This window comes from Balaenoptera borealis (assembly GCF_965194805.1).
Source record: "Balaenoptera borealis genome assembly, chromosome: 19".
Classification (NCBI taxonomy): Eukaryota; Metazoa; Chordata; class Mammalia; order Artiodactyla; family Balaenopteridae; genus Balaenoptera; species Balaenoptera borealis.
Genome location: NC_138878.1, coordinates 15,557,119 through 15,570,708, shown reverse-complemented (window position 1 = coordinate 15,570,708; position 13,590 = coordinate 15,557,119). Strand labels below are relative to the sequence as shown.

The 13,590-nt window shown below is 39.6% G+C and overlaps 1 pseudogene across 1 annotated transcript in view; it reads right to left on the bottom strand.

Moving 5' to 3' along the window:
• Nucleotides 1-5,164: 5,164 nt before the first annotated feature.
• The window catches only part of LOC309617522 (large ribosomal subunit protein uL30 pseudogene), a 28,175-nt pseudogene continuing 19,749 nt past the window's right edge, over nt 5,165-13,590 (bottom strand). Inside the window, exon 1 of the transcript in view lies at nt 5,165-13,590. This exon is cut by the window's right edge and continues 19,749 nt beyond it. The product of the transcript in view is annotated as a large ribosomal subunit protein uL30 pseudogene (transcript).

Sequence of the window (13,590 nt, the reverse complement as noted above, 5' to 3'; positions counted from 1 at the left end):
AGAGCCCAAGGTCAGCATGGTTTCCCTTTCTGGGAAGGACAGGAAGAGGATCAATCTGCTGGGGTCCTTTTCTTGTCCTGCGTACCCCCATGATTGCCAGGAGAGGGAAGAAGTTAGAAGCAAGTCCATGTCGTGTAATGATCTTGGTCCCTGCAAGGACCCAAAGCTGAGTTTTGTGATCACATATCTCTCCATCTATTGTATCCTGAGTCAGTCATCCTGTTGAGTGTAACTGCCATTTTTACTGGATTAAGCTTATCAGATTATACTCTAAAGATGAAGAAAATGCTACCTCTCCAACAAAACAGTTTCCACTTTACCTCAAAGGCCTCTCGTTCTCTTTGCTTTGAGGAAGAGAGAAAGAGAGAGTGAGAGAGTGTGTGTGCAGTGCCCTTTATTTGGACTTTTATCTTAACCTGGGAATACCTGATCTTCTGTTTCTTTCCTTCTCATGTAACTCTTCATTGATTTTCTTTAAATCAAACAAGCCACCATCACAGACTCTTACAAAAGAAAGTCAGCCATGAAGGAGCCCTAGGCTTGGAATAGAAGCCAGTCTAATTTTAGTTGCTGGCGAACCTCTCTGAGCAGTGGACAGTGGTCAGAGGTTCATTGTGGCGTTGCTGTCAGGTGCCAACAGCCGCTGACCGCTGTCGCCCGCCTCCCTGGGGGGCTGGGGGAGCCTTCGCTGATGACAGTTACACCATCATTTCCTGATGAGGCAGCTCTTCCGCTACAAGTAGGTCTTTCATTCATACTTTCTAAAAATTAAACTTGCTTCTGATTTATGGATTAATCTCTTGTCGGTACCGTGGGTGGGGGTGCTGTGCCTCGTTCTAACAGGCAGCTGGGCCCAAGCTCCTCTTTTTCTTCATGGGAGGTTTGACTCTGCCTTTGGCTGAAGTCAGGGGCTTAGCCGACTGTGAACTGCCAGGAGAATTCCCAGGACATATCTGCAGGATCCCCAGCCTTCACAGACCATCCCTTTAAATCTTATTATAAGGATACTGCATTATTTTTTTTTTTAAACATCTTTATTGAAGTATAATTGCCTTACAATGGCGTGTTAGCTTCTGCTTTATAACAAAGTGAATCAGTTATACATATACAATATGTTCCCATTTCTCTTCCCTCTTGCATCTCCCTCCCTCCCACCCTCCCCATCCCACCCCTCTAGGTGGTCACAAAGCACCGAGCTGATCTCCCTGTGCTATGTGGCTGCTTCCCACTAGCTATCTATTTTACATTTGGTAGTGTATATATGTCCATGACACTCTCTTACCCTGTCACATCTCACCCCACCCCCTCCCCATAGGGTACTGCATTATTAAAAAAAAAAAAAAAAAAAGATTTGTTTGATTTGTTCATACTAATAAGTTCCAGAAGTTCTTGTAGGATTTTTTAAAAGGAAGAAGTAGTGTGAAGAATTACCCACACATTATGCTCTGTCTTGAAAAATAGTCCAGGCCCTATCTACTTATTGATATAATTAAAACTGGATTAGTAGGATGGATTATAGAGTTTCTAAGACCATTAGGGAGTTTGAGCTCCAGAATTTTCCTACCCTTTTTTCCTCCTCTCTATATTCCCTTTTCTCCAGTTCAAATTTATATATGTCATTATGTCCAACTTAAACAGGCCAGGGTCTTAGACCCAGGACCTTGATTGACGAAAGGGAGAAATTTGAGGAATTAGCATAGAATGTTTGAGAATAAAGAGACCTTAGACATTAATCAGGCAGTATAGACAAGTGGTTAAGGGAGTTAAGTTGCCTGGATTCAAATCATGACTTCACGTTAGTGTGAACAAATTCATCACCCAGCCACACTGCACCTCTCTGAAATGCAACTTCCTTGGTAAAATGGGGATGATAATAGCATCTACTTTGTATGAGTATTTTGAAGATTAAATGAAGTTACGTATGTAAAGTGTCCTTATAGTAAATGTCCAATAAAAGTTATCAACATCATCATCATCATCATCTAGTCTAAACTCCTGGGGTTTTTTGGAAGGGAAACTAGGGTTCTGAGGAGCCTACCAAATTTTCCCTGTAGCTCAGAGCTACCAGCGGAAAGGATCCCAGGTGAACATTTTCTTAGGTGAATTACATATATTGTATCATTTTCAGAAGCTTTCTCACTAATAATCTCCCCTTACCTTTTTTTTTTTCTCTGACGTCAATTTTACTTCTTCCTTCAACTGAAACAGAACACACATATAAAAGTCCACTTCCAGTGCCGATTAATAAAGCCAAGGTTGGTCAAAAGTAAAAGCCCAAAAAACAAAGCAGCTTCTTGTGAGAGCACAAAAGTCAGATCAAGGAAACATTTGTTTGTTTAATAAGATACCTCTGCCTTATTGCCAACAAGGTTCTGGTGCATAGGGCAGCGTGTGGCACCTTGTTTGGCAAGGTCTGCCAAAGACAGTGATAAGCTAGAGAGACAGGTATGTGCCGTGATTCTCAGGGGTACCAGAGAGAGGGATGTCCTTTCAGCAGCAGTGGTCTGTCACCGCTGGGACATAAAACGTGCAAACCTCTGTTTTCCAAGGGTGAAGAACTTGGTTTCAGTCCTGAATTCTCTTGCCTCTTTCACTCCACTTTGCTATTAAAATGAAAAATGGTTTGGGATTAATATCATATTTGAATAGATCTACAACACGCTCAGATGGGAGAGACTATAAACAGTAAGATAGTAAACTACACTTTTGAAGTTTTTTGAATGGAAACAATAGGATGAGTTGAATTGATGTGGGTTCTGTAACTGATCAATAATATATCCATGAATCAGTCAGTTTTGAAGTACCTGCCATGTGTCTTGCTGCATGCAGAACCCACGTGCTGTGAGTTCTAAAGGAGTTTGCAATGTGGCTGGAAAAGACAAAGCACACAAAACATTTGTGGAACAGTCCAAGAGTATAAAATTGAATGAATTTTATTTATACAATAACGTTTTATGAAATTTATACATACAGAGTTGATTCTTATTATTTGTGCTACTTATGTTCTATCAAGTCACTGCAGTTCACTGAATTAGTGAATCCTGAACCATTGCTTCTGGAGAAATACAGGGTTAGGTTCCTGCAAGCCTCTGATTACAACATTTTGTTTACTCATCCATGCGTAACCTTGTTTTATGTGTGTTTCTGTTTAAAAGCACCGTATTTAATATATGTTGCTGATTCATTAACATGGAACTCACAGCCAAGAGCACTGCGACTCGTGCCTGGACAAAGCTCATCTAACATACATCACAGCCTTCTTGTGCTTGGAACACTAGACAGCACTTTGGCACTGTGCTTGGGGCCATCTTAAACAGAGAAATCACCACCACCATCACCACCAAAACCCACAAAAAGGCAAAAACTAGAAATGAAAATGGTTCTAAGTAGCTGTACAAAGGACAGTTGTTTACAGCATAGGAGTTGGAAGGAGACAGAGCATCGCCTTGATTGACCACAGCTGGGGTGTGCATGAGGGTGGCTCAGAGGCCTTGCTGCTCTGCACACATCCACAGATGACCATGAAAACCCCACCAGTAATGAGTTCAGAGTGAAGATTAGTGAGCAAGCAAATTCCCAAATACTGAGGGTCCACTGGACCTTCAAATGTTATTTGGTATTATCGGAGGTTCCGTGCGGCTTGTATGTGCTATAGGAAATGAGAGAAGGAAGCGACCAGTTTGCTGGAATAGGGGGAAATTTTATGGAGAAATTAGGACTGGAGCTGGACTTTTAAAGATGAGTGAAGTATAAAAAAATCAGAAAGGAGGGGGTCCCGTGAAAGTTTGCAGAGATAAGAATAATTTTGTTTTGATGGGGGTGTGAGAAGACTGACCTACAACTCAAAGATGTCCATATGGAGGAGTTGTGGGAGATGAGCTTGGCCTGGAGTAGCAGACCTCTGTTATTTTTGCCCTCTGGCATCCATTTCCTCTGGTCCTGGTATCACCTCAATCTTCCTTTAGTAAACAGTCCCTCCCACTCAATCTGTATGGTTTGGATGGGCTAATACTTCCCCTAGCTTCAGGAGTGGACTGTGCCACAGGCTGGGCCAATTAGGGAGTTTTGTCCACTTGACCACATGATTGGTTCAGGAGTTGGCACGTGGCACAGAGGTAGCCATTGAGACTCAGCTCTGGAAGAGTTTTCCTGCTCAGATTGATAGTTGCAAAAAGAGGAAGCTTGAAGCTTTGGGGGACCACCAGGAAGAGAGAATCTGAGAATGAAACAACATATAGTGAAAAGCAGGAGAGAGGGAAAGGGAGAAAACAGAGAATGAGACTGGACATTTTAAAAAAGTATCTGGATCCAGTGGTGTCTGAAGGAAACTTTGGACTTTTAGATTTCATGAGCCAATCCGTTTTAATGCATTTTAATTTCCTCAGATAGTTGGAGTTGGGTTACAGCCAAAAGATCAGTACAGTAAGTGGGTGTCCTAGTGAAGGAGTTTTGAGTGAGGAACAGACATACTCTCGAACCAGTTTCCGTTAAAAAGGTGGTTGTTAAAAGTCACAGAAACTCACATGGTATCCAAGCTCAAGAAATTTACCTGGGCCTCAAGAAAACTGGCATTGGGAGCTGAAAACTCAGGCATCAGGGTTATTCCCCTGTACGTCAGGGACAGCATGGATTTGGTTATTTCTGTTTCTCTCTAAACTCTGTCTCTGTTCTCCTTTCCCTCTTTCTCTGCTTACAGATCTTGCTCATGGCTGGGCATGGTGACCTCGACTTTTAATATTGTTCCCAGTGTCTAAACCAGCTCAGTTTCTCAGAGTCCCAGTTCCAAAACCCTGAGAAAGGAACCTTATTGGTCTGGCTTATCTTTTCTCATACGACAAGCCTACTGATTTTTTCCTCAGATTAGGACCTTCCTCAGGTCCAATTGCTGTCAAACAGGAGAGATAACGATTGTATGGATACACTAACAGACATCTCTGTTACATCAGCCTATGGGTGAGGCTAGATTCGAGAAAGTTTGCAAAGTCAGATGAGGGTGTTTGGACTTGAGGTTGCGGCAGTACAAAGTCAGATATCACAGAAGATAGCTTGATCTTTACCTTTTTTCTCAGGACCCCCAACTTCCTACTTTTGAACATGAGAAGATAGGGCTACAAAAATATATGTTTATATTAAGAAAATTATTTTACTTAAAAATATTTATTAAAAAAATATACATGTATATGTACGTATACATGCATACATATGTATACCTGTGCCTTTCCTAATATTTCACTCCATTTTATTTGTTTTTCTTTTCTAAATTCCTACTGAGTCATCATCTATATACATGTATATGTGTATACAAATATATTTATAACCGTATACATAGTTAGGCATTAGTTAGTAATTTTTGCAGATACAAGGATAGACATTTTGAAAGCTGATACACAGTGTTATCCATTGATTGAGAGCATACATGTGCATTTTTAAAAACTAGTATGGATTATGGCGTTGTTACTTAAAACCCTTCAGTGCTTTTCCATTATACCCTGCTTTTTAAAATCATGGCTCTCTAATATAGTGCGTATTATATATTGACATATTATTTATTCAGAACACCCTACTCAGTGCCAAGTACAGTATGGGCACACAATACTTGTTCAATAAACATTTGTTGAGTGCATGAATGAGTGACTTTGTACCTATGGATTTAAGGACCTTCTTGCAGTAGCTCTTGAGTTCCTCCCAGAGGTCTTCTGTCCACAGATTTTGAAAAATGGTCTTGAGGTACACATAGGTTCTGGGAACCCAAGTCTGTTTATTATCCACAACAGAACCCACATGCTTCAATTAAATGGATGCAAAATGCTGCCTTTTTAGGGAGTTTTCTAACGAACGTGACTATGGATATTTTTTCAGAACAACGCCCAGACCAGTAGACCTCTAGGCCCCATTTTGGATTTTTACGCTCTGTAGATGGTTATCATAGTCCCGTAGGTTGTTATTTAGTCAAATTATGTTCATTTTATCGCCTATGCCTTTCCTCATATTTCACTCCCTTTGATTTGTTTTTATTTTCTTTTCTAAATTCCCTTTGAGGTATTATGTTACCCCTAATTGCCTGCAGTGTTCCAAGTCTGGTCTCACTGCTGACACACAGACACAGACTCTCAGCCATGGTTTGGGATGCCCCTGTGTGTATGGCTGAAAATCTTACTAGCTCAGAGAATCGCTGAACTGCGGTGCTTGCCTAACCTCCTGATGTCTCTTTACCACTAGCTCACCATTTGGTTGTTTTCTCTATTATTGCCATCCAGGAATCCCCTTCAAGTTAAATTCTATCTTTAAGTTTATTCATCCCCAGATAGATCATCTGCATTTTTTCAACCGGTGCTTCATTGTATTACTTTTGACATATATTACCAAGAACCATGTATAGCTTGGTATTGTGTGCCAGTCTTCAACTGCTGTTAGGAACACCTCCCAATTTAGTGTCATCTGCAAATGTGATTATCATGATAATAGTAACACAATCTTCCCCTCTCTTTCTTGATTCTTAATAAAGTTGGTAGGGTAAAGCTGTGTATCTTTGCAGATCATACACTCAGGACTTTCTCTTCACAGCTCTGTCAGTGTCCACTCCTTGCTGGGGTTGGTTCGGGGCAATTTTTACTTCCCGTGACAGTGCTGAAGGACCCACCCAGACTTCTCTTTATAAAAGGGCTGGCTGTTCAAATGCAGCTTACGAAACTCAAGGGAAGCTGTCAGCCTTGGTTTCTTTCTCCCCTCTGGGTTCCATCTCAGAGGTAAGACACATCCCTTGATCCCTGAAGGAGATAGTAGATTGTTAATTGTTGAATGGATGAATGAATGGATGGATGAATGAATAGGTGGATGAACGAATGAATGAATGAGGCTCTCAGACACTAGGCTGCTTGCTGCCCTGAGGTTAGTAGACGCAGCTTGGGAAGCCAAGGAGATTGTTACTTCTCATTGGTTTGATGTAAGTCGCAGTGTTTTTTGGGCAATCTCAGTCTATTTCTGTGTCAGACTGCCCTTCCCAAGTGGGAGCTTCTGCCAACTTCAACACCAAACCTTGCATTTCTGCTTTTAACTCAGCCCTTGCATTTACTCACTGCATGAAAAGGCAAATATAACATCTTGTATCGCATTCCAGTGCACGTGGCATTGGTGCCCTGCCTTATGATCCTCATCTCTTCCCTGGAACTCTCCCACACAATCACACATAATACAGCATTAGGGAGGGTTGCCTCATGCATTTCAACTGCATTAGTAATATTTTTATTTCTCACTGGTTGGTCTTTGTTGTGTTACTCTGTATATTTCGGAGTGTTTTAGATATTTCATAAAAACTTAAAAAAAATAAAAATAAGAGACATGGACCTTGCCTTCAGAAGACTTCCTACTTATTAGGGAAGACTTGTCCAGTAAAGAGCTATAACAAATTATGAGAAAGCACTACAGATGGGATGTGTCTGCAGTACTGTGGCTCCAGTGATAGGTGAACAACTTCGACCTAGTTGAGGGTGGTAGTGGTATTATCAGGGGTGGTAGGAAGGGAGTGATATAAACAGAAAAAGCTCAGAAATTATCCTTAGGACAAGTCTTGAAGGGTCAGTAGAGTTCACCAGGCAGACAAAGCAGTAATGCTATTTAAGGCAAAGGGCATGGACAGGTTAAAACATAAAATACATTTGGGAAGCAGTAAGTGATCCAATATGGACAGAATGGATGTGTTTGGGAGGCTGGGAGATTTAGGCTTACAGTTAGTTTGGGAGAGATTATGTATGTTATTCATGCCAGGAAAAGACATATGGATTTATTGTGTAGGTCCAAGGGCTTTTAAATAGGGAAGTGATATGATCAGATTTGCATTTTAGAAAGACTAACTAGGCAGCAAATTGAACATGGGGTAAGCCTGGAGGCAGGAGTAACTGCTCCTGAAGAAGTGTAGGTAGAGATGTTGGGAAGAGGAACAGCATGCAAAGCAGAGGGAACAGCATGAGCATCAGTATATAGGAGAATAACATGAATTTATAGGAAAGAAGTAGAGTATAAGCATTTTTCACAAAGTTCTTATGTACAATCGAATTGAAACCTACTGATACAGCCTATAAATTCACAGCAACTCTACAATGAAACTTACACATTTTCCATTATAGTAAAAGAATTGATAACATGTTATTTATTTGTGAAACTTCTTTACTTTGTCATATTTGCCATTGGTTTAAAGCCACAGGATGTTATCACCCATCATTAAAACATTTAAAATAGGGAACTATAGCAATAACAGTTTAAAATATTCAAAAATACTTGTTGAATGGCAATGAATGAAAGAGGCTGGAAATGAATCTTGAATGCCAGACCAGGAAATCTAAACTTTATTTATATGATACTGAGGAACTATTTCAGGTTTTTTAGAAGGCATGACATGCATAAAGTGTAGCTTTAGGAAAATTTAATTTAAGCTTTTGGTAGATTGAAGCAGGGAGACCTGTTTTGTGCTGGTATGGCATGTGGTTAGTTTCTGTATTTTGGATTTTTGACTTATATAACAAAATTGTCACTATCTCTCTCTTACAAATGTTATTATTCTTTCGCCCAGTATTACACGTCTTCATTTCTTTCCATTTCATGTCATGAAAATTCTCTGTGAAATTTCAAAATATTAAATTCTGAATTTTGCCAAGAAAATTCTGAAACAATGATTCAAAGTGGTTCCTACAATCTAGTTGGTAGAACATTATACCCAACTTCATTTCCTCTTGTTGTGTGTATTTGTAAACAAAAGATAGGAATTTCCCCAGGAGAGATTTGACAAATTCCATTTAGCTGTATAACAAAGTAGACACTTTATTTGCTAGGGTGTAGAGCTTGAATTCCAGAAGCTTCTCTGAAAAATCAACGACTATCAGTTTTGCAGCTTGAGCAACTGAATGGTATTGATGTCATTTAATTAGATGAGAAAACTTTTGGAGAAATACTGTAGGATGTGTGTTTGTGTGTGTGTGTTTGTGTGTGTGTGTATGTGTGTGTGTACATGCCTACATATATCTTTATCTGTACCTTTATTTATCTGGGGGTGCTGACCTGGTAGATAAAGTTGGGAGTAATCAACATAGTTTTTTTGCTATTATTGTAAAATCCATAGGACTGGTTAGATCGCCTCATGTATTAGTCAAGGTATGCTAAGCTCTGATGCAAAAACAAACAAGCCTTGGAAATCTTAGTGACTCAACACAGTAAGGACTTTTTTTGTTTTGTTTTGTTTCTTTTTTGCTTACTCAGAGTCAGATACAAATGTCTTGGGCAGGTGGCTCTCCTGTAATCAAGGATCTCAGGAATTTGAGCTTCTTACACTGTGGGACTGCCAGCAGCAGTGCCAGGATATACCCACATATACTCATTTGCTTTCTGTTTGTCCCTCTATTTTTGTGACTTTTGAAAAGATTGATTAAAATATTTTAAATTCAATTTTAGAATGCACTGAAAGTTAGTAATCTGAAACACAGCCCTTGTTTTGAAAAGTATGTACTTCGGCAGTTAAAAAAACCTCATCTTTTAATAGTAGATAAGTTTAGGCTCTGGTTAATTAGATATATGAGAGATTTTGGTCTGTTTTGTTTTTACAAAAATGATCATTTCAGGGCATTTGTTATCTTGCCTGTGGAATGATTCAGAGTGCTGGATAATTTGCTGAATTTTAATATGGTGTGCCATTATCTAGATGGCTGCCTCTTCATTGCCTTGATATTTTAAGAAAATTGACCCCCAGTACAGGAAGTAGTCTCATCAGTGAAACCCCACTTAACATAGGATGTAAGTCTCAGGGGGCTAGAAATAAGCCATGTGCTTTCTGGAAAGACTTTTCTAATCCATTGGCCCTAAAAGATAACTCTGTATTTAGTATTCTGTCAGGAGACTACCCAGGTGCCATACTTATATATCATATCTGAGAATGGTTTAAAACTAAGTGCTATCAAGCCTGCTTTTGTTCTGTATATAAGAAAGAGATTTATAACAAAAATCATAAATAAGAGACAAAGGAACTCTGAAGTTTCTTTTTTTTCTGCCTGCCTTTCCCTGTTCAGTGATAGAACAATTTATGAATCTGACAAATCCTCCTCTAGATGATGGTAAGAGTAACAGAGTGTTCAGCTGAGTAACTCTGGGCCACTGACGTTTATTAGACTGTAGAGCAACAGCAGCGGGATTGACGCAGTAATCAAATGACGTGTTTGATTTGGGTTCTCCCAGTCTCTCTCTTCTCACCTCAGCCCTCGTTTCCCTTCCCCCGCCTCCCTTCCTCCTGCCCTACCTAAGGAAAACTAAATAGAGGGAATTTGAAATTGAATAGGTTGGCAGGGGTAGACTCCCAATTTCCACAAGCAGCATTCACTCAGAAAGTATGAGAAGTCTGTGCCAAAAGGTTAAATGAAAATAAGGAACATGGTCATAAACACGTCCCGACTAAATTTTTGGTTTGGATCTGAGTAACCTAAGAGGCAAGAGAAGCCTTTTCCGACTGCCTCACTCTTAGGCCAACACTAAATTGTTGGGACACCAGAGACATCATCAAAGTACATCAGTAACTTGAGTTAAACCAATGTTGATGGGTCAGAGTTGGCAAGAAGACAGAAATTTAGGCATTGGGAAGAAACTCTACTGTGCTTTGAAAACTCTGGACTCCATGGGGTATGTTCATTGTAGAAGCTTTTAAGAAGTCACTTCAAAATGGCAGCCGGAGGGTGTACATTTGCTTGGTTTGGACCACACTATTTTGTGAAGTTGAGTTGTAATGCCTTCAGGGGAGATTTTCATAGTCCAGTCCATCACAGGGCTTCCCTTCTTCCTATTATCTTCTGCCTCTTCCACACGTATGTACCTTAACTCCTAGCCTGGGATGGCCTTTGTATTTGAAACATAAATCCATCCACTGCTTCTAGTTGGACCATGGAGTGACTCCTGATTGAAAAGAAGTGGGAATCTTAAACTAGCCTCCTCATTCTCTGCTCGTAAGAGGATGGAATTTGTTGGAAATTGATAAATGCCACTATTGTTGAGGAGACATTGAAGAAGTTAACATATTACAAGAAAACCACCAGGACTGACACCCAGCCCAGGAGACCTTCGGCTTTTTCAAGACAGTGAAAGAAAAAGGCCTCTCAAATATCAAGAAACATACTTTATAACCAGAATAGTCTGTGAGGAATGGGGTAATAATATTCCACCCTGCCTATAAAGAAAAGTGGTATGGACATTATTGCTTTTTTGGACACTGGAGCAACTATATCACTCATTTCTGAGAGGTTGTCAAAAAAATTGAAGGGTTTAAATATATGACTTTTTACAGGAATTACTTCAACAATAGCTTATTCTACTGAGTCCACTGAAGTTGCAGTTGCAACAGTGAATTTCCTGCTGCGAGATGCAAATTGTGGGCTAATTGCAAGATTTAATCCAGGCTGTTTAGGGCAGTCCTCGAAAAACTGGGTTTCTGCAACACTATTTTATGAGTCAATACCAAATCTTCCGTCACAAATAACAGAAGGAAATTTAAGAAAAGAAATAGTAATATTCAGAATGCAAGAGCTGTCAGAAATATAGACTGATCTTCAAGCAGATGGGTTTTGCTTTGTGAATCAAGGTGGTAATGAGACAAGGGAGCCATCCAGATTGATGCAGAACACCAAAACCTCCAAAAAACGGGGCCAGTATAGATGCCAACCAACTATGTGTAGTAAAACAAAATGAGGAAAATGAACGTACATTCATTCTTTGGTTAGTCACTCTCATAGGAGACACCACACTATTATACCTGTCTAGACCATGCACATGATCTAGCCTAAAAGAGCGCACTTCAGAAATGCCACGGTGAGGTAGGCGAGAATGTTTACTGAAATAGATAATTGAAAGCGCCACTTCTAGCCTGTCTGTTTTGCCAGCTGAATAATTGTGTCTGAAGCCCTGAGTAATCTCCATCTATATGAGTTGTTCAGATTAAATGGTGTCACCTGTAGTCATTGACAACTCCCCAGATCTTCTCTGTCAAGCACCATATGTGCATACCAGAGACATATCCAAAGGCTACTGGCAAACATCTTTAGATAATGAGTGCAAATTAATAACTCGTTTTGTACGTCACAAGAGATCATGCCATTTTAATGTTATGCCCTTTGGGTGAACACATGGGACAAAGATCTTTTAGATACTAATGAATAGTGTCTTACAAGGATTAATTTGCCTAACTTTTTGCTGAGCTGACATCACATGCAACATGGATTGATTTGTTGGGTCTGTGGTGGAGCTGGCTGTGTAGAACTAAGAAAAAAATGAGTTTTCACTTTGAGCTTTAAGAGGGATGTCATTCTGGATTCTCAGTGAAGCAGCTTCTCATAGGGTTACCATGTATGGCTGTGCAGGCTATACCCTCATTCACGTACAGCGTAGTCTGCATGAATGGTGCCCCCTAGAGTTGTGTGCACACAGTTAGTGCAGCTGTTTGCAGTGGAGCTGATAGCTTCTCATGACTGCCGATCATTTCATTCCGGATAACAGTGTATAATAGTAATGGTGAGTGTAATACTCCATTGTATTAACAAGACTTTGGTTATACTCAAAGATTTATAGTCATTCTGATTAAGAATACAGTGGCTCCTGTGTTTATCAGATATGGGAGTTACATGTGTATGTGTGTTTTCTAATAAAAATTCAATAAAATTTTTTAGCTATCAGATTTCCATATATTAAAAGTATAGATAATTGCCAGTATTGGCTAGGGAACAGGGAAATAAGTATTCTCTTAAATTCTTATTTGGTAGCATAAATCAGTAGAGCTTTTTGATTTTTAGGGAAATTTGGAAATACTGTTACATAAAAAATGCATGTATCTAACAGAAATGCTTTCACAAGGGTACAGTATATATATATATAAGTATAGTCTATTGTAGGTTGTAATAACAAAGATGGACATTCAGACAGACATATTCCAAAGTAGGAATTTGATTATATCAATGGCAGACTGTGTCTTTGCCATGGACTGCTATGAAGTGATCAAAGAGTGAAGCAAACTGACTGACTGCATGTATAGTACACACCATTTGCAAGCATATGTGGCAGCCAGGTCTGTTTATAAGAACTGACCTAAAAGAGACCAAAGATATATCATTTAGTGGAAAAAAGAAAGTGGTAGTACAGTATTTAGAGCATGATCTCATTTATATAAGAATTAAGTAAGTAAAAATGACACACACACACACACACACACACACATATGAAAACCATTCTGTGTATATAGACACTGAATTGTTACCTGTGATTTCCTCTGGAAGATGAGACTCTGCAGAGACTCCAGGATTCTCATTTGCTATGACATATGTTTCTTTATTAAAAAATTGATGACAAAAAATAAGAAAAAAATTCTTATTTGTAATTTTAAAAATGAGCCTGCCAGCTTCCTGATTGGGAGTGCACTTAGGGGTTTTGCTTGGGCACTTTTATGATCGTGATTCTCATGATAATAAGCATCCACTAGACAAGGAGAGATGGGGTACCGAGGTCCGCTCAGAGCTCATTCCCGGCTCTGTAGGAAGAATCTTGACTCTGCCCCATTAATGGTGACCACAGTGG